The sequence below is a fragment of the Petaurus breviceps genome, unplaced genomic scaffold (assembly GCF_028583685.1).
Source record: "Petaurus breviceps papuanus isolate PSGF00001 unplaced genomic scaffold, PetGlider_PUasm1.0 98, whole genome shotgun sequence".
NCBI lineage: Eukaryota > Metazoa > Chordata > Mammalia > Diprotodontia > Petauridae > Petaurus > Petaurus breviceps.
Genome location: NW_027187460.1, coordinates 61,124,889 through 61,150,054, shown reverse-complemented (window position 1 = coordinate 61,150,054; position 25,166 = coordinate 61,124,889). Strand labels below are relative to the sequence as shown.

The window sequence follows — 25,166 nt, the reverse complement described above, 5'->3', positions numbered from 1 at the left end:
CCTCAGAAAACCTGGAACAGGACTCAGGGGACTGAATCACTGGAGTCTGTGGCAGTTTCCAGACTTTTCAACCCACAAATTCCAGAGACAACTTAAAAGATTAGTAGGAAAGGTCTGTCTGACCTGGGTAAGAGAGGAACATGGTCCAGCCCCAGCCCAGGGGTAGTGACAGTGGCAGCTGCTTCTGGAGCTCTCAGCCCACAGATGGTGGTGTGTGGGGAGGATTGAGTGACTGATAAGAGGGGGATTGCAGAGATATTTTTACTGGTGCTGAGGAAGGATGCTCTTGCTTTGCCCATGTTTGGATCTGGGTCATAGACCTGGGTGATGATCCTGGGAAGAGGAGAAGCACTGGCATGATGGAGCTTGTGGCTGTGGTGGAGAGGGAATCCTCCTTACAATTCCAAGACAGAAAAGAGTGCTTGTTGTCACTCATAGACCAGAGAATAGGCCAGGAGAGGAGTAGACAACTCTCCTTTGATCATACCACCTAGGAAGAACTGAAAATTTATAGGTCCCTAGAAGTATCTCTGAAAACAGCTGCACAAAACCCTTGAAACTTGGGACAGTACACCCTACACACTGGAAGCAGAGTGCCACCTTAACAAAGAGTTAAAAAGTCAAGTAATTGGCTGGGAAAATGAGCAATCAGTGGAAAAAAGTCAGACTATACAATCTTACTTTGGTGACAAAGAAGATCAAAACCTACAACCAGAAGAAGGCAACAAAGTCAAAGCTCCTATATACCAAGAAAACTATGAATTAGTCTCAGGCCATGGAAGAACTCAAAAAGGATTTTGAAAATCAAGTAAGAGAAGTAGAGAAAAAATTGAGAAGAAAAATGAGAGTGATGCAAGAAAATCATGAAAAATGAGTTAATAGCTTGCCAAAAAAAAATACTGAAGAAAATAACATCTTAAAAATAGACTAACTAAAATGGCAAAAGAAGTCCAAAAAGCCAATGAGGAGAATTCTTTAAAAAGCAGAATTGGCCAAATGGAAAAAGAGGTCCAAAAACTCACTGTAGAAAATAATTCCTTCAAAATTAGATTGGAGCAAATGAAAGCTAATGACTTTATGAGAAAGCAATAAATTATAAAACAAAACCAAAAGAAAGAAAAAAATAAAAGACAATGTGAAATATCTCATTGGGCAAACTGATTTGAAAAATAGATTGAGGAAAGATCATTTAAAAATTGCTGGATTGTCTAAAAGCCATGATCAAAAAAAGAGCCTAGATATCACCTTTCAAGAAATTGTCAAGGAAAACTTCCCTGATAGTCTAGAACAAGAGGGAAAAATAAAAATAGAACCCATTGATCACCTCCTGAAAGAGATCCCAAAAGGAAAACCCCTAGGAATATTATGGCCAAATTCCAGAGTTCCCAGGTTAAGAAGAAAATGAAGCATGAAAAGGTAAAAAGGAAAGAGAAATCAAAAAGGACTTATTAAAGTTGATCTTTTTACATTTCTACATGGAAGGATGATATTTTATGGAAGTAGCAGTGGCCTCTTAAGGGCTCTATGCCATTTGTATCTAAGCTCTGTTAAGTCCTCTGTAGCTAAAATTCAGAATTACAGAATCTTACATTTGGAAGGGACCTCAGAAGCCCTTTACATGCCATGCCTGAATAATACTCCCCTCTACAATATTCCTGAACAGTGGTCATCTAGTTTTTGTTTGAAGACTTTGGGTGAGGATCACACAGCAGCAGCAGTACTGACCACTCCCTCTGGGTTATTCAAATCACCTTGAATTTCTGGGCAAGGTGGGTTTCCTAGGTTACCCTTAGAACTATGACTTTATTTTTCAGGAACAGAAAATAATTGAGAACTAGAGTAATACAGAGGCCAAGGACATGTTTCCCTGTACCCTTTCTGCATATGAATGTACCACAGATGGTTTTAATGTTATCAATAAGCCCCATAGATTATAAAAATGTGTGGCTGTGTCTTTATTCCTTAAGGTTCTGAGCTAGCATAGAAAGGGAACCCAAGGCAGACCATTCTGTTTTGAACAGTTCTATTTGTTACAAAAGTTTCCCTTAATCAAGCATAAATCTACCCTCTCTGTAACTTCTACTCATCATTCTTAGGTTGACCTTTTAGGGCAAAGCTTAACCTTTCCTCTACATTTCAACCATTCAATTACTTGAAGACATTAATAATTTCTTCTCTACATCTTTTTTTTTCTTCAGCAATATCATGGAGTTTGTTTTTGTTTTTTGTTTATAGAAACTCCTGCACATAGTCTAGCACAGGGGTGTGGAACCTGCGGCCTCAGAGCCACATGTGGCCTTATAGATCCTTGGGGGCAGCCTTTTGATTGGGTCCCAGTTTTATAGAACAAATCCTTTTATTAAGGGGATTTTTTCTGTGAAATTTGGATTTAGTCAAGGGGTCACACTTGAGGACCTAGAGGGTCATGTGTGGCCTCAAGGCCACAGGTTCTCCACTCCTGGCCTAGCATATGTGTCAAACTTAGGGCCACAAAACTCCCTACTACAGTCAAAACCAGATTAAAAGGTAATTGGGTAATGTTTAACAAAATAAATAAAAATATACTTCAACATAGATATTGTTAATTTGTGGTTTTCTAAATCAATATGCTGTCGGCTAGGATCCTCTCTATTTGAGTCTAACATCACTGGAAAGTATAGAGAAGTTGTGATTTACATTGGGGGAAGGAATATACACACCAGTGTCATCAGAGGCTTTTGAAAGTTAAAGGGCAAACAGCTGATGATATGGAGCCATCCCTGTCTGCCTTCTGTTTCATAATGTAATTGACAGGTAATTAGCATCCTTTTTTTTTTTTTGGTTGTTCAAGTTTCTTTCTATAATTCTAGTCATTTAATCACAGAATTATAGAGTCTCAGGATAGGAAAAACAATCTAGTCAAATCTGTACCTTAACAAAGCCACCCCAACAACATTTGTGATGTAGTAGGAACATTCTCGTCTCTCCCAGTAGTCTGAAATTCTGAGGCAGCTTCATCTGCCATTTTGACTTTCTAAAATCTAGGTTAATAGCAAAGATGGACAGAGGTAGCTGATGATGGATGTAGGGATGTGTTTAGACTTTGAAAGTGAAAGATAGATACTGACTGAGACACAGTAGGTAGGGGATGAGGTAGATCCCCCGACATTAATATTACAGTTACAGGTCAGGTGGTGCCATGTGGTAGTTAGCCTCTGTGCTAATGATACGATACCCCCATCAGTGCTGGTTGCAGAGATAGAGAAGGATATGAGAGGATCTTAGAGCAGAATTTCAGGAACCCTAAGAGAACAGTGATCCTGGGACCCTGTGTGTCTGCATATACAGCTGTGACCAGGAAAATCACTGAAATTCTACAGTCCTTTCTAGCCCAGAGTGAGCAGATGCCTGGGTCCAAATCCTATTTCATAGGGAGACAGAAAGTTTAAAATACAACACTGAACTTCTGAGCTAACTCTCTCCACTGTTCCTGGGTGTGACTAGAAGACCGAAGAGAAGGAAGTCAGGATCTAGCCTACAAGAGCTTTCTACCTAGGGAAGGGCTGGATCTGGGGAATGAGTTGGCCGTCGATGTCACATGCAATTAATGCTTTTAGTTTTACTATGCATTTACCAATCTAATTAAATTGTGTGTTTAAATTACAGCCCTGGATAAATGTGAATAAATGGAGCAACACTAAAACAAGGCGAAGAAAGAGGAGAGGCCACGCAGGAGGCGGGGCCCAACCTAGAGATTAAATGGACCATATTTCTACATAAGTATACAGATCACTATAGCATTGGGAACAGAGTGCTGTTTGGTAGGCAGTCATATGCCCCAGGGTCTTTACTGTTGACAGAATCCCGATTCTACCCTTGTTTACACTTATTACTCTGAAAAGGGTACATATAGTCTTCACTTGAAAACTTCAAGTAATAAGGAATCTACTACTTCCCAAGGCACTCCATTCCATTTTGGATAGTGCTAGTTATTAGGAACATTTCCCTTATAAAATCTACCTCTTTGCAACACCTACTCATTTCTTCTGCACTCCCCTCCCCTGTCCCCAAGTCTTCTCTTCAAGCTAAATGTCTTCAGTATTGTGGACTGGTCCTTACATGGCATGATCTAGAGGCCTTTGCCATTCCAGTTACCTTCTTCTGGATGACTTACTGATTACCAATATCCTTCCTTAAATGTTTTGTCCAGAACTGAAGACCAGAACAAAACTCCATATTTTGCCTTCCAGGGCAGACTAGATCAGGACCCTTCCTCATGTCCCCAGCCCTGTTTACTATATGCCTCTCTTAACTCTGGCTAAGACCTCATTAGCTCTTTGGCTACCATATCCCACTGTTGATTCACGCCAAATTTGCTGTCCATCACAATTCCCAGATCTTCTTTTCAAATGCATTGCTGTTTAGCTAAGCCTCCCTCAGTTCATATTTGTGAAGATGATTTTTTTGGAATTCAAGTCCAAGACATTTATTCCTATGAAATTTCATCTTATTTAATTCAGCACAATATTCTAGTTTGTAGAAGTCATTTTAGAGTCTGATTCTGTCAGCCAATACGTTAACTCTTATTCTCAGGTTTGTGTGATCCATAAATTTAATAAAGATACCATTTATCTATACCCTGCCCCTCCCCCCGCACTGACACTCAGAGCTTGTAGACAGTGAGTCAATCAACATCATTTGGAATGTTATTGAGGTCTACGGCGTTACTAAAACAACACATAAGCTGCCATTTGTAAGTTCACACAAGAACTAGTTCTGGGAAAAACACTTTCTCATCATATGCTAGTAACTTACACATTTATGTAATCCTGTAAGCTACATAAAATGTTTTTGTACAAGAAAACAGTGACATATAAGGCTCAAAGTATTATTATCTGCATTATGTAAAAAGAAACAGTCTCAGAGAAGTTATATGACTTGCCTGTGGTCACATAGCCAGTAAGCAACAGGACACAGGCCCAACTTTGTTGAACTAGGGGGATTTCAATCCAAGTCTCTTTCTTTCAAGTCCAGCAGTCTTTCTGTATTTCCCTGCCTTTCTTATGAGATGTGAAGTTGTCAAAGTTACTTTTGGTGAGAGCTGTCAAAGTTACTTTTCTCCAACTTGGTGGAAAGTAAGGATACATTTATTCCTGGACTTATTGTAGGACTCATACTCCTTTAAGTTCATGCCTAAGAAAGTTTAACACTAGTTGGTAATCTGACATACCCACATTTATAGATTGAGAGCACAATTGGACCAGAATTAGGGAGCTTCTTGTATTCCCCTGCCATAGATGAGCTTGACCTTCAGAGTAACTTGGGCAGTGCCTCCTGTCTGTTAGAAGTCCCTATGTTTGTTGATAATAACCGCAAAGTAGCTAACTAGTATGGCTCACAGTAAGTTAAAAAATAATGCGTCTTTGACTGGCAGTTAAAACTACAACAGTTTGCTCAGCTAAAATCAGAGAGAAATGGTTTAAATTAGTGGTAATGTGTGAAACAAACTGTGTCAGATCAATAGGTCCCAGGCTGCACTTGGCTTAATTAATATCCATCCATAGTGTCTTACTCTGCTCCTGATGTGAGGAAACACACTAAAAATGACAATATTTTCATAGCCATATCTAATAATAGATGTCACTGCTCGATCCAAGGGACAGAGAGATTTTGCCCTTTACTTAAGGAGTCCCTCTACTCTGGATCCTGGCATGTGCAGAATGGACTAGGTTCAGTCCTTGCAGAACCCAGCTTCTAATGAGAAGGGTTAGGCTCCCTTTTCATACACACTTTGGCTCCATCCATCCCCCATCCTGGTGTAAGAGGGAAAAATAGCTTACTGCTTAAGTTTTGCTTTATGTCTAAATCACTTGATGAACAATATGAATCAGGCATGAGATAGATATTTATTTCCTTTTCACAAAAGGAATGCTAAACATAAATACAAATATGCATTGATAGACTTAAAATAAGATGACTTAACTTGACTTATAACAATAGGTATAGCTTCTTAGAAGTCTGAGGCTTATATCTCATCAGAATACAAAGCTCTTTTCAAGACTTCTGGTATTTATATAATGTTTTAAGGTTTGCAAAATGATTTACACATATTATCTTGTTTGATCTTCACATCTTCACATGTCAGGAACAGGATCTGAACCCAGGTTGTCTGACTCTGGAGCTAATGTTTCTTCTACTGTTCCCTACCTCCATGTGGGTCCACACACAGCTTCTGATGTTTATCTGATTATATATTCCTTGTTTCTTATAGTATAATAATATTCCATTACATTCATCTAACACAGATTGTTCAGTTATTCCTCAATAAATGAATACTGATTTCATTACATTTTTTTTGCTACAACAAAGAAAAACCTAGAATTTCTAGGTTAAAGGGTGTAAGCTGTTTAGTGATTTCCACTTAATTTTATAGATGAGGAAACTGAGTCCAAGAAAGGCTAGGTGACCTATCTAAGGTCACTTAGTGATATGTTACCTAGTGGTAAGCTAGAGCTGGCCTGGAAACCACACCTCCTGATTCCTAGATCTTTTCACTAGATCACACTATTTACTTTTTCTTTCTTTTTTTTTTTCCTACATAGGAATTATTACCTATAGGTATAAGTCTCCCAGACATCGGCAAAAGATAACTTCTTAAAATTCTCCATAAACTTGTTCTTTAGGATTTAGAAAACCATAGTTCCTGTTTATGTGATGGCATATATAAAGCAAATAGCATTTTCTTGTCAAGAAGTCTTTGTGTGGAGGAGTATCTTGTCAAACAGGTTTGGGTAATTAGCACTTCGGGATCATTAATTGTCCAAACTGGTTTTTGCTTCAAGTTTTAGGAGCCTAAGCTTAAATTACAGAATGGCATCACTCCCAGGTGAGTGAGGGTTAAGCCTGAGTATGTGTTGCTATAGCAATTCTTGCCATAGCACTCTCTGACTTCCTTATCCGTCCACTCCGTGGCCTACATTATCAAGGAAGGGAAAATCAGGGCATAGAGAAGGCTTCTTCCAACTGTCTTAGAGTAGCACGTATGTCTGCTACAGCAGCTAAGGAATGCAATGAGGAGGCAGACGCTGAATACCCCCAAGAGATCTGAGGGAATCCGGGGCTAAGAACAAGGGAGGCTTTTTACCTTTTCTTTCTGGAATCAGATTCCACATTACAAACTACATTTTTATTGTTAACATCACTGAGTAAATGGTGCTGCTTCATAAAGTTCGTGGAAATGATCAGAGGTGAATACAACCAAAGATCTCTGGTATCCTCTCCCCTGCTCTCCCCAATCATCTGAATTCAAACACTCCCAGATGCTAAAAGGACACTTCTCTCACTAAACCTGAAGAGAAAAATAATGAGATGGTCAATAAATATTTATGAGGCAATAAAAAACATAAATATTTATAAAGGAGCACTAATACCTCAAAAATGAAGGGTACATCCCTGGCAAGTGCACACTCCTCAAACCGTCAGGGGGATTCTTTACTGAAATCCATAACCCAAGACTCCTCACCTCCCTTTTCCACCTTGGTTTCATTATTGTAGAGGACATAGAGCAGGCTTCTCTTTTTATGTGATTTGGTTATCTGTACTTGAATGACCTACTTATTGGATTGTCCCTTGTAACTGATTTGAAAGGACAGTATTAACCAATCACACCCAACTGGTCAATTCATTCACATAGTTGGAGAGGCAGGCTTATATTCAGCAGCTAATTTATCTCTTTGGGTTCATTAGGATGCAGTTCCACTAGAAATCAAATCTACGAGGACCACAGCTGAGTTAATTTGTCAGCAGCACTGAGCTAGCAAAGTATAGTCATCCCTTCCACGTTGTAGTTTTCCCCATAGAGGACTTTGATATATCTTGGGTCAGCATAAGAAATTAAATGGGAATTTGGGGGGAGTCTTGCAGAAGCCGCAGATGACATCCAAAGGCCTGAAAATAACACAGAGCCCATGACCAAATACTTAACCCCAATTTTACAATAAGTAAAGTCACATTAAAGTCCACTACTGCTGCTTCTTCTTCTGCTACTACTTCTACTATTGCTGCTGCTGCTACTACTTCTACGACTGCTGCTCCTGCTTCTACTACTTTCATTACTATTGTAAATACCCTATAAAAGAAAATGAAAAAAATTCAGACTTCTTCTCTGGTATGGAAGGCCAAAAATTTTATGCAGATTTTTCAGATTGCAATATGGAAGGGATAACTATAGACGGAAGGAACACTGGTATTAGAGTCAAGAAGACCTAGGTTCAAATCTACTCTCAGACACTTATTAGGTGGATGACCCTAGGCAAGTCATCTAACCTGTCTTTGCCTCATTTTTCTCATCTGTAAAATGGGGAGGATAATAACACCTGCCTTTTAATGTTGTTATGAAGATTAAATGAGATAATAATTGTAAAATGCTTTACAAATCTTAAAGCATCATATAAATGCTAGCTATTCTTATTTCATTTGTATTCTTCAGCATTCAACTTACTGCTTTGCACATAATAAGTGGTTAATTAAAGCTTTTCTTCATTCATTTACCTCCCTACCCAAATATTATCTTGGAATCATAAGTTTAGAACTAGAAGGGCCCTACCATCAAGTCTAATCTCCTCATTTTATTGGTGAAATTTAGAGATTTTAAGTCATTTACCTAAGGTCGCATGCGTAGTAATAGACCTGGGACTTGAGCCCATGTTTTCTGGCTTCAAAAATTTTTTAATATACTATATTGCCTCTTCTTTACTATATGATGCAGAACTTTATAATTATCTAAGTATTTGAAGAAATCTGTTCCTTTATGAGGAAAATATCGGTAGTATCCCCGTGGCCCATATCTGCCAAGAAATAGGAACTTAACAAGTCAGGTTCCTAAACTTTTACACACAAAAAAGACACTTTTACTTCCAGCATTCCTAATAGCTAAAGCAAAGATAGCCTAAGGGATAGAGCTCTATGCTTGGAATCAGGAAGATCTGAGTTCAAATTTGAACTTAGATACTTACTGGCTGTGAGACTCCAGACAAGTCACTTAACCTTTGTCTGCCTCAGTCCTCAAGTGTAAAACAGAGATGGTAACAATAGTACCCATCTCCCAGGGTTGTTGTGAGGATCAAATAAGATAATATTTATAAAACCTTCAGCACAGTACCTGGCATACAGTAAGTGCTTAATAAATGTTTCTTTCCTTCTTTTCTTCCTTCTTCCCTCATTAATCAACTGGACAGAAAATATTTAATCTCAGATGTCCTCCTCTGTGACCCAGACCACTGTTGTCCCTTGCCTCTAGAAAATATATGCTGTACTCAGAAATGCAAATTATTTTAACAGAGCTGAAAGAAAATGTAATTAGAAGGAAAATCTGATGTCACATAAAATCCCAGGGAGTCACATGCCAGTCCAAGAAAGGAATGTGGTCTCTCAAATGACATTAAATGGCAGAGACCTCAGAAGGAAGATGATAGCCACTATGCTTTCCCCTAATCACATAATATCTATAATATTTTTGACCTCAGTTCTGGGTATCATAGGTCATCCACCAGGCTTTCCTTTCATTAATAGCTAATATTTTAATACTTGCAAAGTCCTTCACATGATTCATACAACTCTATGAGGTAGGTGTGATTATCCCGATTTTACAGAACAGATTGACAGAGGTTAAGTGACTTGCCCAGGATCGTATAGTTAGTATCTGTCAGATTTGAACTAAATCTGACTAAAACTAATCTAAACTAAAACTAAATCTTCTTGACTTCATATTTAGAATCTGTTATCTGTACTTCCTAGCTGCCTCCCAATTATTTTTCCTTTTAGAATCCCTAACTTCTTTTCAAAGAAGGGATGCCTCCTGCTTGAACCTTTTCTTGATCCTCCCAGTTATTGGTCCTCTCCTGAAATGAATTAGTCAATCAACAAGTACCTACATATCGGGCACTGTGCTAGGCACTGGGGATACCAATACAAAAGACAGATAGTTCCTGCCCCAAGGAAATTATAGTCTACTGGGGTAACACAACGCATTCACAGAATAAGAAATACCAGATAGAAACATTTGAAAAGTACATTGTAATTGTATGAACACTATGAATAAATGAATGAATAAACAAACAAACAGTTAGATAAAGGAAGAAAGAAAGAAAGGAAGGAAGGAAGGAAAGAAGGAAGAAAGAAAGAAAGAAAGAAAGAAAGAAAGAAAGGAAGGAAGGAAAGAAGGAAAGAAGGAAGAAAGGAAGGAAGAAAGAAAGGAAGGAAGGAAGGAAGGAAGGAAGGAAGGAAGGAAGGAAGGAAGGAAGGACATGATAATTGAGAAGAAGGAAAGAATTGACAGCAAGGACAATCAGGAAAGACCTTATGAAGAAGGTGGCACTGATGCCAATTCCTGAAAAGATTCTGAGGCTCCAAGAGGCTGAGAAGAGGAGGGAGAGTGCTCCAGACACAGGAGACCACCACTTGTACAAAGACAGAAAGAGAGCAAATGGACAGTCCTATAGAGGAAATAGGAAAGTGGGAGGGTTTGGTTGGATCATTGAAGAAAAACTAACCCATATGAAGATAAGTGAAAAAAATTATAGCATTTTTGTCTTTATTTATCAGTTTGTATACTGTATCTTAATACAATGTAAATTTTTTAAAGGCAGGTGTTATTTTCTTTCTGTCTTTGTATACTCTGTGTTTAATATATTACTTGACTGATAAAAAGTGCTTAATAAGTCTGTTGAATCAAATAATTTGGGCCATCTAGACAACAGTGATGACATTGGTGTGGGGACCAGAGGCCAAGACATATAAATATCAGTTGAAAGAACTAAGGATATTTGCTTTGGGGAGAGAAAGACAGGTGTTTGAAGGATGTCACTTGGAAGAAGAATTAGAGATGTGACCAGTTATGACTTCAGAAGACTGATAAGACATTACTCCCACTTCATTGGCAAAGTGTCATGGATTAAAAGTATAAAATGCATCCTCAGATGAAATCAATGTGGTGACTAGTTTTTCTTAATTATAAATATTTGTAATAAAAGAGGGTTTCTATTTGTTACAAGGGAGGACAGGGAATCATGGGTAGTGGTAGATATGCAATAAAAAATAAATAAAACATTTTTGAAAATGCATAGAAGAAAACAAGAATAATTTTGCCAATGCCTTGTTAAATTACATACTTACAATTACATACAATTTTACATACTTATATATGTAAAATATGCTTACAACATGTGGGTCATAGTTTCAGAGAAGTAGATAAATGGCTGGTATAAGGCTGCCAATGATGTACTTTGATGGGATATAGGACTTCCCACAATAGTAACTGTTCCAAGGTAGACTAGACTACTTCAGGAGGTAGTGAGTTCCCCATCACTGCAGGTCTGCAAGGAAAGGCTGGATAAGCAATCACTTGTGCAGGCTCTTATGAAGAGATTCTGATTGGATTAAATCTTAATAAATCCTTAATAAAAGGATTTGTTCTGTGAAGTCTGGATTCAGTTAAAGGGCCATACTTGAGAACTTAAATGGCCAGCCACATGTGGTCTGGAGGCCACAGGTTCCCCATCCCTGGATTAGATGACACCTGAAGTTCCTTCATCAGCTACGTGGAGCAGTGGAGTCAAGAAGACCTGAGTTCAAGTCTGGCTTCAGATACTTACTAGCAATGTGACCCTGGGCAAGTCTCTTAACTCTGTTTGCCTCAGTTTCCTCATCTGTAAAATGAGTGGAAGAAGGAAATGGTAAACCACTCCAGTATCTTTGCCAAGAAAACCCCAATTGGTCACAAAGAGTCAGAAACAACCGAACAACAATAACAAGAAATCCTTTGCATCTTTGAGGTCCTGTGAAATCATGTACAGTAAACCTCATGAAGATGGGAGGGGGAGGAGGCAAGGGAGGCTATTTTAGTGATAAGTCTGAGTTGTTAAAAAATTGCAGTTTTATAATTTTTAAGTATAAGCAGCACCAGAACTATGTTAACAGAATCTTTCTTTGCAAAGATTCATTGGGGATTTGGTTCAAGGAAACGATTAGAAAGATGTCTAATTAGCATATTCATTGTAAATGTAAATGCCTCTAAAGTACTTGAGGAAGCTTTAAAATAATTGTTCTCCAAGTAGTATAATAATTCTTTATGTTCTTTGCTTAGCAAATAATTTCATCATAAGGTGATAACTTCAGCCTGATTTAGAGTAGTACTAATTATTAGAACATTTAGTATAATACAATCCGGAAACAAAACCAAATGAATTTGGAGACTACATATGCCATTGCTTCCTTCTTACACACCTTACTCCCCTCCAAGTACTCTACAATACAATGATACCCATTTCTTGGCTGTTCTTCTCATAACACATCCATGTCCCAATGCCAGGCATTTTCTTTGGCTCTCTCCCATGCCTAGAATTTTCTCACCTTCACCCACCTGGCTTTCCTGGTTTACTTCAAATCTCAGTTTAAATCCCACCTTCTACAAGAACCTTTCCTAATTATCCTTAATTCTAGTGCCTTCCCTCTCTTGATTATCTACAAATTATCCTGTCTACATCGTTTTACAAAATTGCTTCCATATTACTTCACTTGTTCATTAGATTGTGAGCTCCTTGAGAACAGGGACTATCTTTTTCCTTCCCTTCTTCCCTCCCTCCTTCCTTCCTTTTGAGAACACTATCAAATTAACACTACTATTCCTGGTAATGATGTCAATCAACTGCCCTCTGATTCCACTTACTATTTCCTCTGACTTCAGAATCCAATACAATATTCCTTGGCCACTATTCCCCTACATATATTGACTTCCCCTATTAGAATGTAAGGTACTTGAAGGCAGAAAGTGTCTTGCTGCTTATATTTGTAGTACCAATACTTTGCATACAGCCTAAAACATAGTAAGAATTTAATAAATAATTTTTCATTCATTTCATTTCATCCATTCAAATGAGATGAGTGTAAAATATTCGGTAAAATTTAAGATACTACATAAATATATTATTGTTGTTGTTAATGTTATTATTTATTATCCTGGACTGATCACAACTTCTCTGAGTCCCAGTTTCCTTATTTCTAAAATGGGAAGAATAATATTTGTTTTACCTATCTTATAGTATTGTTGTGAAAAGTTCTTTGGAATATTTGTAGCAACTCTTTTAATAGTATCCCAAAATTTGAAACTAAGGGCGTACCTTCCATCCCTGGGGGAGTGGCTAAACAAATCATGATATCTGAATGTGGTAGGATATATTGAGTTATGAGTAATGATCAACTAGACAGTTCTTGAAGAAACAGGGAAGATCTTTAGAAATTGAAACAGAGTGAAGTTAGCATTTTATACAATAAGCTTTATAGGCAAAAACATCTTTGAAAGATTTTAGAACTCTGAATACAATAATAGACCATAAGTCTTCATGAAAATGAAATGCTTTGCTCTGTATCAAGGAGGTGATGGGAGAAGGGAATAAGCAGGGATGAGAACGGAATAAGTGCCTCATATGTGTGAGACACTGTTCTAAGCACTTTACAAATATTATTTCATTTCATCCTCACAATAACACGGTGAGATTGGTGCTATTTTATCCCTATTTTGCATATAAGGAGACTGAGACAAATTAAAGTTAAATCACTTGCTCAGGGTTACATAGCTGGTAAGTGTTTGAGCACAAATTTGAACCTAGGTCTTCCTAATTCCAATAAGGTCAAGTGCCCTATCCATTGGGCCACCTACCTACTTTGAGGACTTGAAAATGCAGAAGCAGGCGCATTTTCAGGTATGGCCAATGAAAGGATTTTTTTTTTTTTTTCCAAACCATGCATGTTTATGAAGAGGGCTTTTTGTTTTGTTCAATATGGGATGGGGATAGTGGGAGGCACAGATTATAAATGTATGTAAAAATAAATAAATTAATTAATTTAAAAGAGAAACAAAAGAAATTAAGAAATAAAACAAAACAATAAAGAAACAAATAATAAAAACAGTTTTAAATAATTTAAAAAAGAGAAGTTCTTTGGAGGATGTATGGGAGAACATGTGAAACAATGTCACAGGATGAGATGTCACAGGTGGCTTGTGATCTGATTTTGGGTAAAGTGTTTTGTAAACCTTGAAGCCTTATAGAAAGAAGTTCAAGCTATCATTACAGCTTGGATCAAATAGATAGGTTCACAGAGACAGAATAAGCTATGGGGGAGGGAACCCCTGAAGTGAATAGTAGGCAGATGTCCTAGATGAACATGGCGTCTTCAGGAAGACTGGTTAGGAAACAGCAGAAACTCAGCCCTGAAGCCTGCCATCCAATGTCAGGCCTTCGAGCTTTGAAAGGACTGACTGGTGGAGGTCAAGGCAGAAGCCTGAGTTCTAAGGAACTAAGTGCCAGATTTGTACTCGGGTGCAAGAGGACTGAGATAGGCAATCAATTTTCTGAACTAGAGAAAAAGGCAGAGGCTTAGTCCTGATTTACATTCAGGTTTCTCTGACAGCAGGTACAGTAGTACCTTAGCCACTGTATCACCTTACTGCCTTGGGGAGGGAGGGGGGAGTCTTAGACCAAAGGTTAAGAATCCCTGACTAAGTGATCAATATGGTCTTTTTTTTTTTAGCTCTAAAATCCTATAATCTTTTGTATCTTGTCTTCAAACATATTACCAGACATAGGATATGACTACTGCTTTTATCACTGTAACCAGAGGTGATAGATAATAGCCCATAGAAAAGATAGTTCATTTTAGTCCCCAAAGCAGACACGTAGGCCTCCTGCAATTTCAGAATGAGCATATCTTGTTCATCCTCCCAACACCCCTCTGGGGCAGCTGTGGTGTAATGGGAAGAATACTGGACAGGGAAAAAAGAGAGTCAGATTTAAGGTCTGTTTCTGTCGCTTCTGGGCAGCTAGGTGGCACAGCGAATAGAGTGCCCAACCTGGAGTCAAGAAGACTTGAGTTCACATCCTGCCTCACACACTCACTAGCTGTGTGACAAGTCACTGAACTCTATTTGCTTCAGTTTTCTCATCTATAAAATGAGCTAAAGAAGGAAATGTCAAACCACCCTAGGATCTTTGCCAAGAAAACTCCAAATGGGGCGTTGAAGAGTTGGACACAACTAAAACAATTAAGCAACAAACCTGCCATTTACTAGCTTTGTAGCAATCAGCAAATCACTTAACTTTTCTGGGCCTCAGTTTCCTCTTCTGTAACATGAAGGAGCAAGACTAGGTGATCGCTAAGGTACCCAGCAGCTCTCAATCTGTGGTCCTGTGATTTCTCAAAAAGACAAGTGTCAGCAATTATTACCCCGTTTTACAAAGGAGAAGATTGTGGCACAAACTGGCTTGTCTCTCTGTATAACAAGCCAGACGGAGTCAGCCAAAAGCTTCCGTTTTCCAAATGCCACTGTGGTCATCAAATAACAATAGCTGACATTTATACAGGGAGAAGTCAAGTCAGTGAAAGGCAGGTCTCAGAGCAAAGAAGACCTAGGTTCATGTCCCATCTCTGATATCTAATGGTTGCATAACCTTGGGAAAATCATTTAACCCCCTGACTCCCACTCCAGAAAACTCTTAAGAATACAAATTATAGAAAAGGTCCCTGCATTGATAGAGCACATTTTCTCATCCAGTGTTACCTACCTTAATGAAATTACTGTTCTGATCCAATAAAGAGTTATAGAGATATACTCATACATTAATAATAATAATAATGGCTAGCAATTATATAGTACTTAAAGGTTTTCAAATTACTTTACACACCATATCATTTGAAATGCACAACCAACCTGTGAGATAGGGCCTTATCATTACAGATGAGGAAACTGAGGCAAACAGGGCTAAGTGACTTGCACAAGGTCATGCAGCTAGTGTCTGAGACCAGATTTGAATTCAGGTCTTCCTAACTCCAGACCTAGTGCTCTATCCACTGTGCCACCTAGCTGCCTATATGTATGTATATGCATATATGTGTGTATTTAAGCATATGTATTATATATAAACATATGTGTTAAATATGTATTTTTATATACAATATAGTCAGTCCTTGACTTTTGTAGAGGTCATGTTCACAGAAACCAGCATGAAAGTAAAAAAATGTGAATGTTGATACATCAAATCTATGAGAAATAGGGGATTAGGTTCCCCCAAAAGCTGTAATCTTTCACTAGAGATTGCTAAAAATACACTTGTGTTTAATGTGAATAAAAATTCCAAAAAAAATTCTGATAATGTACTTTTCCTAGCAAAGTAACCATGAAATTACCCATAAAATACAGTACATAAAATAAAATTGGTAACATGTAAAACATTTTTTTTGCTAGTAATTCTCCAGAATTTTGTGACCTTTTGGGACACAACTATCCCAAAGTCATAGTTTTATTTTTTTGAAGACACACACTGATTTCTGACAATATTAACTTTTTATAGCACATGGAATTTATATTATCATAGATACTGTACAACAAATAAAAATTTTAAAACTAAAACATTTTTTAATCTGAATCTTACCTTCTATGGTGTCAGATGGTGGTGTGAGGGAGTTGTACTGTATGCTATATTGCTGTAAACCTCTTTACTTTGTATGCCCTCTGAAAACTATGGGAGAGGTTGATGGGACTTTGGTCATTGAAGACATGGATAGTGGGAAGGTCTCAACATCATCTCTAATATTCCATCCTTCATGATTGGTGGATAGTGTTGGAGACACTCCAGCTTGAAATAATTGATCAGCAACATTTGCTTTGTGGTCTGTTTGAGATCCTTACGGGTCTCCCTACTGACAGCAACTGTAGACATTCCAGCACCAAGGTTATCTAACACCTTTATTTTCTTGCTCTTGGGCTTAGAGTCCAAAGGGCTTACAATATAATCTGGGGATGTAATCACAACACAAAACTTGAGTTTTAAAGGCAAACAATGGAAATACGCTAATAAAGGCACTCTACAGTGGCAGGGTGAACAAAACCAGTGAAGCACCTAGAAGAATACTAGCCACTCCACAGACTCGGCTCCTCCCCACTCTCACCTTTTTCTCTACTGTGCATAATTCTAAATGTGTGTGGTTGCCAACAGGAAAGTAAACAGAAAGTTACTAATAAAATCACAGTAATGTTTGAAGTCGGGAAAGTTAAACATGGGAATAGTGAGGACTGACTGTATTTGTGTCTATGTAAGCACCTACTTCACAGGATGGTTCTATGTTTCAAATGAGATGGCACATAATGTGCTTAGCAAACCTTAAAGTCTTATGTAAATGCTAGTTATTATTATCATCATTACTACAATATTACATATGTAAGCATATGTATATGTATATGTATATATAACAGCAGCTAAGTGGTGTAGTGATTAGAGAGCTGGATTCAGAGTCACAAAGACTAGAGTTTAAATTCTGCCCCCAACATTTACTATCTGTGTGACCTGGACAAGTCACTTAGCTTCTATATACATACATACTATGTATGTATATATACATGCGTAGATAAGCATAGATGTATATGTATATGTAGACATATATGCCATGAAACACTTTAGGTATATATTAAATAACATATTAACTATAGTACTTCAATATTCAAAAATGATTTCACTTAATCTTCAAAACTATCCTGAGGTATATAACATTACATATTGTAGTACCAAAACAATATTCACAGTGCCAGTGGGGACTGCAAATATGCTGCCATAGTTCACAATTGCAAAATATAATAACTTTCCACATAGAAGACAGAAGCAAAACATTTATTTAGACACCAGAAAACCAAATTCCAACACCAGAAAGTCAAATCCATCATAGCAGCAAAGAAGTTAATATACCATAGCATCGCATGAAGCCACACCATCCTTTAGCCTTCCCACAAACTAACACTCATAAGCCTTGCTGTCTCCCTGGGTGTGTCCTCTCTCTGTCACCCTTTAGCTGCTCTGTGGGCTATTCTCCACCCTTCAGCAAACTCTTCCCATCACAGGCTCCACGTGATTACATTCAGCCTATTAGAGGGCAGGGAAAATCTTGGAAGCAGGGAAGATCTTCAAATTCTCTTAGGCTTATTAAGGGGCCAGGAAGATCTTCAGATTCCCATTAGCATTACATATATGTATATGTATACACAAACACATAATGTATAGATGAGGCATATGTGTATATAGCACATACATGCACATATACATGTATGTTGTCGAGCTGTTTAAATCCTGTCTGATCCATGTCATATGTAATAATATACATTTACATATACTATATGTAACCTAGATTACTACCCTATAAGAAATGAAGAATACAGAGAAACATGGAAACTCATAGGAACTGATACAAAATATGCAGAGATTAAATACACACAGTGACCTTTACAATGTAAATGGATAGAACAACACACATGTATGCATGTATATGTGTATATACAAAATATACAAACATACAAATACATTGTGTGTATATATTACACATAACACTTTATATATTAAATAATACATATTATCTATAGCATTTTAATATTCAAAAATTATTCTCTCACTTAATCTTGAAAACTACCCTGTGATGGAGAAGCTAAGGTTATTGAAATTCTTGAGTCAATAATTATTGAAATTGTTGGACATGTTAGTCATATCCAACTCTTTGTGGCCCCATTTGGGATTTTCTTGGCAAAGATGCTGGAGTGGTTTTCTTTTTCTTTTTTAAATTTATTCTTAATTTTCAACATTCATTTCCACATGAGTTTGAGTTACAACTTTTCTCTCTATTTCTTCTCTACCCCCCACCCAAGATAGTGAACCTATTCTTTCACCCAATCTGTTCTCTCTTATATCCTTCCCCATCACCCCCCTAACTTTCTAGTAAGGCAAGAAGGATTTCTATACCCCAGTGCTTGTATATCTTATTTCCCAGTTGCATGCAAAAAAACAATTTTTTAACATTTGTTTTTAAAACTTTGATTTCCAGATTCTTTCCCGTCTTCCCTCCTCACCTGCCCCCACTGGGAAGACAAGCCATTCAACATAGGTTGTACATGTGTAGTTATGCAAAATATGTCCATAGTAGTTATATTGTAAAAGACTAACTATATTCCTCTCCATCCTATCCTGACCCCCACCTATTCTATTTTCTCCTTTGACCCTGTCTCTTTTTAAAAGTGTTTGCTTCTAACTACCCTCTCCCTTAATCTGCCCTCCCTTCTATCACCCCCGCTGTTATCCCCTTCCCATCAACTTTCCTGTAGGGTAAGGTACCCAATTGAGTATGTATGTTATTCCCTCCTTAAGCCAAATTCAATGAGAGTAAGGTTGACTTACTTAATGTGAATAGTTCAATTTTAATAAGTTCCTTATGATTTCTTTTTCCTGTTTACCTTCTCATGCTTATTTTGCTTCTTGTATTTGAAAGTCAAATTTTCTGTTCAGTTCTGCTTTTTTTTTTATCAAGAATGCTTGAGGGGCAGCTAGGTGGTGCAGTGAATAGAGCATTGGCCCTGGAGTCAGGAGGACCTGAGTTCAAATCTGGCCTTAGACACTTAACACAAAATCTAGCCATGTGACCTTGGGCCAGTCATTTAACCCCAATTGCCTTCCAAAAAGCAAAAAAAAAAAGAATGCTTGAAAATCCTCTATTTCATTGAATGACCATATTTTCTCCTGAAGCATTATACTCAGTTTTGCTGGGTAGTTGATTCTTAGCTCATTTGACCTCTGGAATATCATATTCCAAGTTATTTGATCCCTTAATGTAAATGAGACTAGATCTTATGTTATCCTGATTGTATTTTCACAATACTCAAATTGTTTCTTCCTGAATGCTTGTAATATTTTCTCCTTGACCTGGGAACTCTGGAATTTGACTATGATATTCCTAGGAGTTTTCTTTTTGGGATCTTTTTCAAGAGGCAATCAGTGAATTCTTTTAATTTCTATTTTGCCCTGTGGTTCTAGGATATCAGGGCAATTTTCCTTGACAATTTCTTGAAGGTTGATTTCTAGGCTCTTTTTTTGATCATGGCTTTCAGGTAGTCTAATAATTTTTAAATGATCTCTCCTGGATCTATTTTCCAGGTCAGTGGTTTTCCCAATGAGATATTTCACATTGCCTTCTATTTTTTCATTTGTTGGATTTGTTTTATAGCATCTTGATTTCTCATAAAGTCATTAGCTTCCATTTGCTCCAATCTAATTTTGAAGGAATTATTTTCTTCATTAAGCTTTTGAAATTCCTTTTCTATCTGGCAAATTCAGCTTTTTAAGGCATTCTTCTCTTCATTGGCTTTTGGGACCACTTTTGCCATTTGAGTCAGTCTATTTTTTAAGGTGTTATTTTCTTCAGTATTTTTGGGGGGTCTCCTTTAGGAGGCTGTTGACTTGCTTTTCATGATTTTCTTGCATCATTCTCATTTCTTTTCCCAATTTTTCCTCCACTTCTCTTACTTGATTTTCAAAATCCTTCTTGAGCTCCTCCATGGCCTGCAATCAATTCATGTTTTTCTTGGAGGTTTTTGATGCAGGAATCTTGACTTTGTTTTCTTCTTCTGGTTCCATGTTTTGATCTTTTTTGTCCCCAGAATAAGATTCTATGGTCTGATTGCGCTTCCTCTGTTTGCTCATCTTGCCAGCCAATTATTTGACTTTTGAGTTCTTTGCCATGGTAGAACTCTGCTTCCAGAGTAGAGAGAGCTGTGCCCCAAATTTCTGGGGTTTTCACAGTTCTAAGAGCTGTTGTCGGCATTATGAGGAAGGTCCCCACTCTACAGTCACCACAAGCTCTGGCACACTAGCATTCCTCACCCCAGGACCACCACCCAAGACTGCAACCCAGATCCAAGCAGGTCAAAGCAAGAGTGAGTACCCTCTGAATGGTCGCTTGGTTCCCTTATGATCTGCAGGCCAGGAGCTCTGGAGGCAGCCATGTGACAGGCAGCCATGCGACAGACAGCCGCTGCTGCACCGCTGCCACCTCTTTTGCCCCAGGGCCAGGGGCCAGACTTTGCTCTTCTCTCACCCAGTTCCAACAGAGTTCCCCACTGACCTTTAACTTTCTCTTTGGTGTTTATTGGTTGAAGAGCCTGGAAACCGCCACAGCTGCCAGTGATTCCCTCTCCTGAAGTCTGCTCCCGCTGGTCTGGGTCTGAGTGACTCACGTGGTACTGCTCAGCCCCCAGCCAGATGTGATAGACCCTCCCTGCCAGCCTGCCAGCCTGCCTTCAGTGGGAGATTTGTTTCTCTCTGTCACCTTGTGGGTTCTGTAGCTTTAAAATTTGTTTAGAATCATTTTTTTACAGGTATTAAAGATGGTTGGAGCGGGAACTCAAGCGAGTTCCTGCTTTTACTCAGCCATCTTGGCTCTGCCCACATGGGGTGGTTTTCCATTTCCTTCTCCAGCTCATTTTATAGATGAGGAAACTGAGGCAAAGAGGGTTAAGTGACTTGCCCAGGGTCACACAGAAAGAAAATGTCTAAGTCCAGGTTTGAATTCAAGGAGATGAGTCTTCTTGAGTCTAGGCTCAGCTCTCTATCCACTGAGCGACCTAGCTCCATTTTACTCAGAGAAGATTCTGAGGTTCCTTGAGGTTAAAGGATCTGGATATTGCCACACAATCAGTAACTTCTGGAGGCGGGTTTCACACCCATGTTTTTCTGACTTTGTGTCCATCACTTGGGTTACTGTAACAGACTGACTCTCAGTGAAGTAACTAGATCACACTGTCTTCAAAAGGAGAGGGAGAAGTAAAGGGGTGCAATGTCTCAGAAGGTGGGATGAGGCTGGGCTTGGGGACAAGAGGGTTAAGAACCACTCTGTTGCTCCTTATTAGGAAATCTCTAAAACACTCATTTCTTTTTCTACCTCATCATTTTTCTATACCCTTAGGCTGAACCTGTCTTAAGTAACTTCACCCCACCCTAATATTATTTATACATCTACCATATCTAGTACTAAAAGGTGCTTAGTCGAATTCATCTTCCTTAACATTCCCAGAACTGATGGAAGCTGCTAATAATAATAAAAAAATGTTCTCTAGACTCACCACTGGGTAGCTATAATCATAGCTCCATCTATCTTCCACTCAAAGTACTTTGGTGCAATGCAGAAGGAAGATGCACGTACACATGCCTTCCCATTTGTATCAAGTCTGAATGTCATTGCAGTGTCTTGCATGTCCCCCCTGACTCCTGCTGTCCTAACTCTTGTCCCAAGACCTGTCATTCTGAGCACAAAACCAGCCCCATCTTACCTGCCCCTGTGACTGGTGCATCTCCTCCCTGTGACAATGCATGGAAATCTCTAACAACACAGGATGGTAAAAAGGAAAAAAAGGTGGGGGAAGACACCATGACAGATGGAAGGGGGATAAAAAGAAGGAAACCTCTTGGAAGCAGAAAAGAGAAGGGCAAAGGAAGAGAGATCATTCTTTTACTCTGGTTTCAATTCTGTATTGCTGACTACATTTTGGAGCTTGAGACCAAAATGCTGAGCAGTGTGTACCTTTACTTATACCACAGTACTCCAGTAGATAATGGATAAGTATATTCCCTAAAAAATAGGGGAGGGGAAAAGAGAATAAGCATTTATATAGCACAGTTGTGCACAGTGCTAAACATTTTACAAGCATCTCATCTGATTCTCACGACAGCCCTAGGAAGTAGGTGCTGTCATCCCCATTTTACAGATGAGGAAACTGAGGCAAACAGGGTTAAGTGATTTGCCCAGAGTCACACAGCTAGTATGTGTCTGAGGTAGAATTTGAACTAAGATCTTCCTAACTTCAGAACCAGGGCTCTATCCAGCTAACTCAAGAAATAAAAACACATCCGTGCCTTTCCCTTTCTATGCAATTCTGGCCCGTGGCTGACATGGGGTGGGGGCGAGCCACCCAAAATGCTGGGGAGAAGAGGAAGTTTCCATAATTTTTTGGGAATTGTGCAGATGCTTGGCATGCAGCTGGTCATACATTTTTTTTGGCTATCCTTTATACTGCATTCTACTGCTTCCCCTGTCATTTGTGATGTCTTGCAGCCCACTCAGGACCACTACATGACCTTCCAGTGCCCTCTGAGTGATGCTCCATTCTTTGGAAACCCAACTGTGTCTTTACTTAAACATTTACTTTCCCCAAATATATAGCTGAAATTGCTGAAAATAGTGGGAATAATTCTACAGATACTCTTTATGTCATTCCTTTGTGTTGAGCTACCTTAATCATCAAACATAATGAACAAATGTAAATGGAATAATCCACATCATAATAATAACTAGCATTTATACAGAAGTTACAATGTACCAGGCACTGTGCTAGGTGCTTTACAGTGATTATCTTATTTAATCCTCACAACAACCCTGGTGTTATTATTATCACCGCCATTTTGCATATGAGGAAAATGAAGACAACTTGCTCAGGGTCACACAACTAGTAAGGGTCTGCAGCTGGATTTGAACTCAGGTCTTCCTAACTCCAGATCCTGCACTCCATCCACTGTGACCCCCAGGTGCCTTTAGCCTAAGTAGAAATTCTGACTGTCCAAACACATTTTTGAAAAGAGATTTTTTTAGTACCAGTGTACTACCCTGAAAAAAATAATAACATGAATAATAGCTAGCATTTATGTAGAGCTTGAAGGTTTGCAAAGCATTTTACATATGTTAATTTATTTTATTAAAATGTCTTTGCCCTGGGCCTGAGGTCTCTCCTTTAATTCATGGACTCTCTAGAGCATTTGTTACCATTGGGAGTGAGACTCTATGCCATCTCTGACAGGCTGCCCCCTGAATGCTGATGTAAGTGGTAGCAGGCAGAGCTCTCATGCAGATAGAATTCAAGGGAAGCAATCCAGGAGTCCATGGGACCTAGCACCAAGTAACTGGAAATGATGAGAGGCAGATGGCATCCCAATAAGGCATGAAGGAGTGCTGAAGCAAGGAGGACTCCAAAGGGTCCTGGATCACTCTTCTCACCACCATCCCTCACCAGCTTGATAATAATAATGCTTAAAGCTAACACTTCTATGGTGCTTACTATATGCTAGGCACTACGCTAAGGTGCTGTACAAGTATCATCTCATTTGATCTTTACAATAGCCCTGAGAGTTTAGTGCTATTATCATTCCCATTTTACCTGTGACAAACAGAGGCTTACCCCAAAGTTACACAACTAGTAAGTGTTTGAGGCTGGATTTCAGCTCAGTTCTTCCTGACTCCAGGTCTGGCACACTATTTGCTATTCACAGGTAATATGGAGCATTGACTCTGGAGTCCAAGGACCTGGGTTTGAAACTGAACTAGATGACCCCTGAAGTCCCTTCTGTGTTGTTTAGTCATTTTCTGTTGAGTGTGACTCTTCATGACCCCATTTGGGGATTTTCTTGGCGAAGATACTGGAATGGTTTGCTGTTTCCATCTCCAGTTCATTTTATAGATGAGGAAACTGAGGCAAACAGGGTTCAGTGACTTGCCTAGGGTCACACAGCCAGTAAGTATCTGAGACCAGATTTGAGTTTAAGAAGATGAGTCTTCCTACTCCAGGCCAGGTACTCTATCCACTGAGTCACCTTTTCCACAAATAAGGTAATTGAGACAAGCAGGGTTAAGTGACTTGTCCAGGGTCACACAGCTAATGAGTGTTTGAGGTTAGATTTGAACTCAAGAAGATGAGCCTTCCTGATTCCAGGCCAGGTGCTCAATCCACTGAGCCTGAAGTCCCTTCTAGACCTTGGGTAATCTGTCATTGGTTTAGACAATTGGGAAAACCAAAGTAAGGTTTATCGTGGTAGAATATGGCCAATGAAAGGGTAATGACAACTGCTTATCCTGCTATGTGTGTTCACACCAGATTCATACATATCTACTCATTGAAGGTAATAATATATTGTACTTGTAGATCACTTTAAGGTTTACAAATCTTGTTCTCTGAAACAATTCCATGAGGTAGGCAGTCAAATATAATCATTCCCATTTTCTGGATGAGGAAATAGATGCTTACAAGAGGTGAAGTCATTTGCAGCAGTAATACACAGCTCTTAAAGGCTAGAGGCTAGAGGCAAGCACTCTCCTTACAATGACTGCATGGAGGCCAGCAGGATATGACTGTGATCTCTCTGTCTGTCTGTCTCTCTCTGTCTCTCTGTCTCTGTCTCTCTCTCTGCATCTCTCTCCTCTCTCATTTCTGTCTGTCTCCTCTGTGTTTCTCTGTCTGTCTCTCCTCTCTTTCTGTCTCTCCTGTCTCTGTCTCTCCCCCC

At 38.8% G+C, this 25,166-nt stretch overlaps 1 pseudogene; it reads left to right on the top strand.

Moving 5' to 3' along the window:
• Positions 1–21,040, top strand: part of LOC138155768 (small ribosomal subunit protein eS26 pseudogene) — a 38,392-nt pseudogene extending 17,352 nt beyond the window's left edge.
• Positions 21,041–25,166: the final 4,126 nt, after the last annotated feature.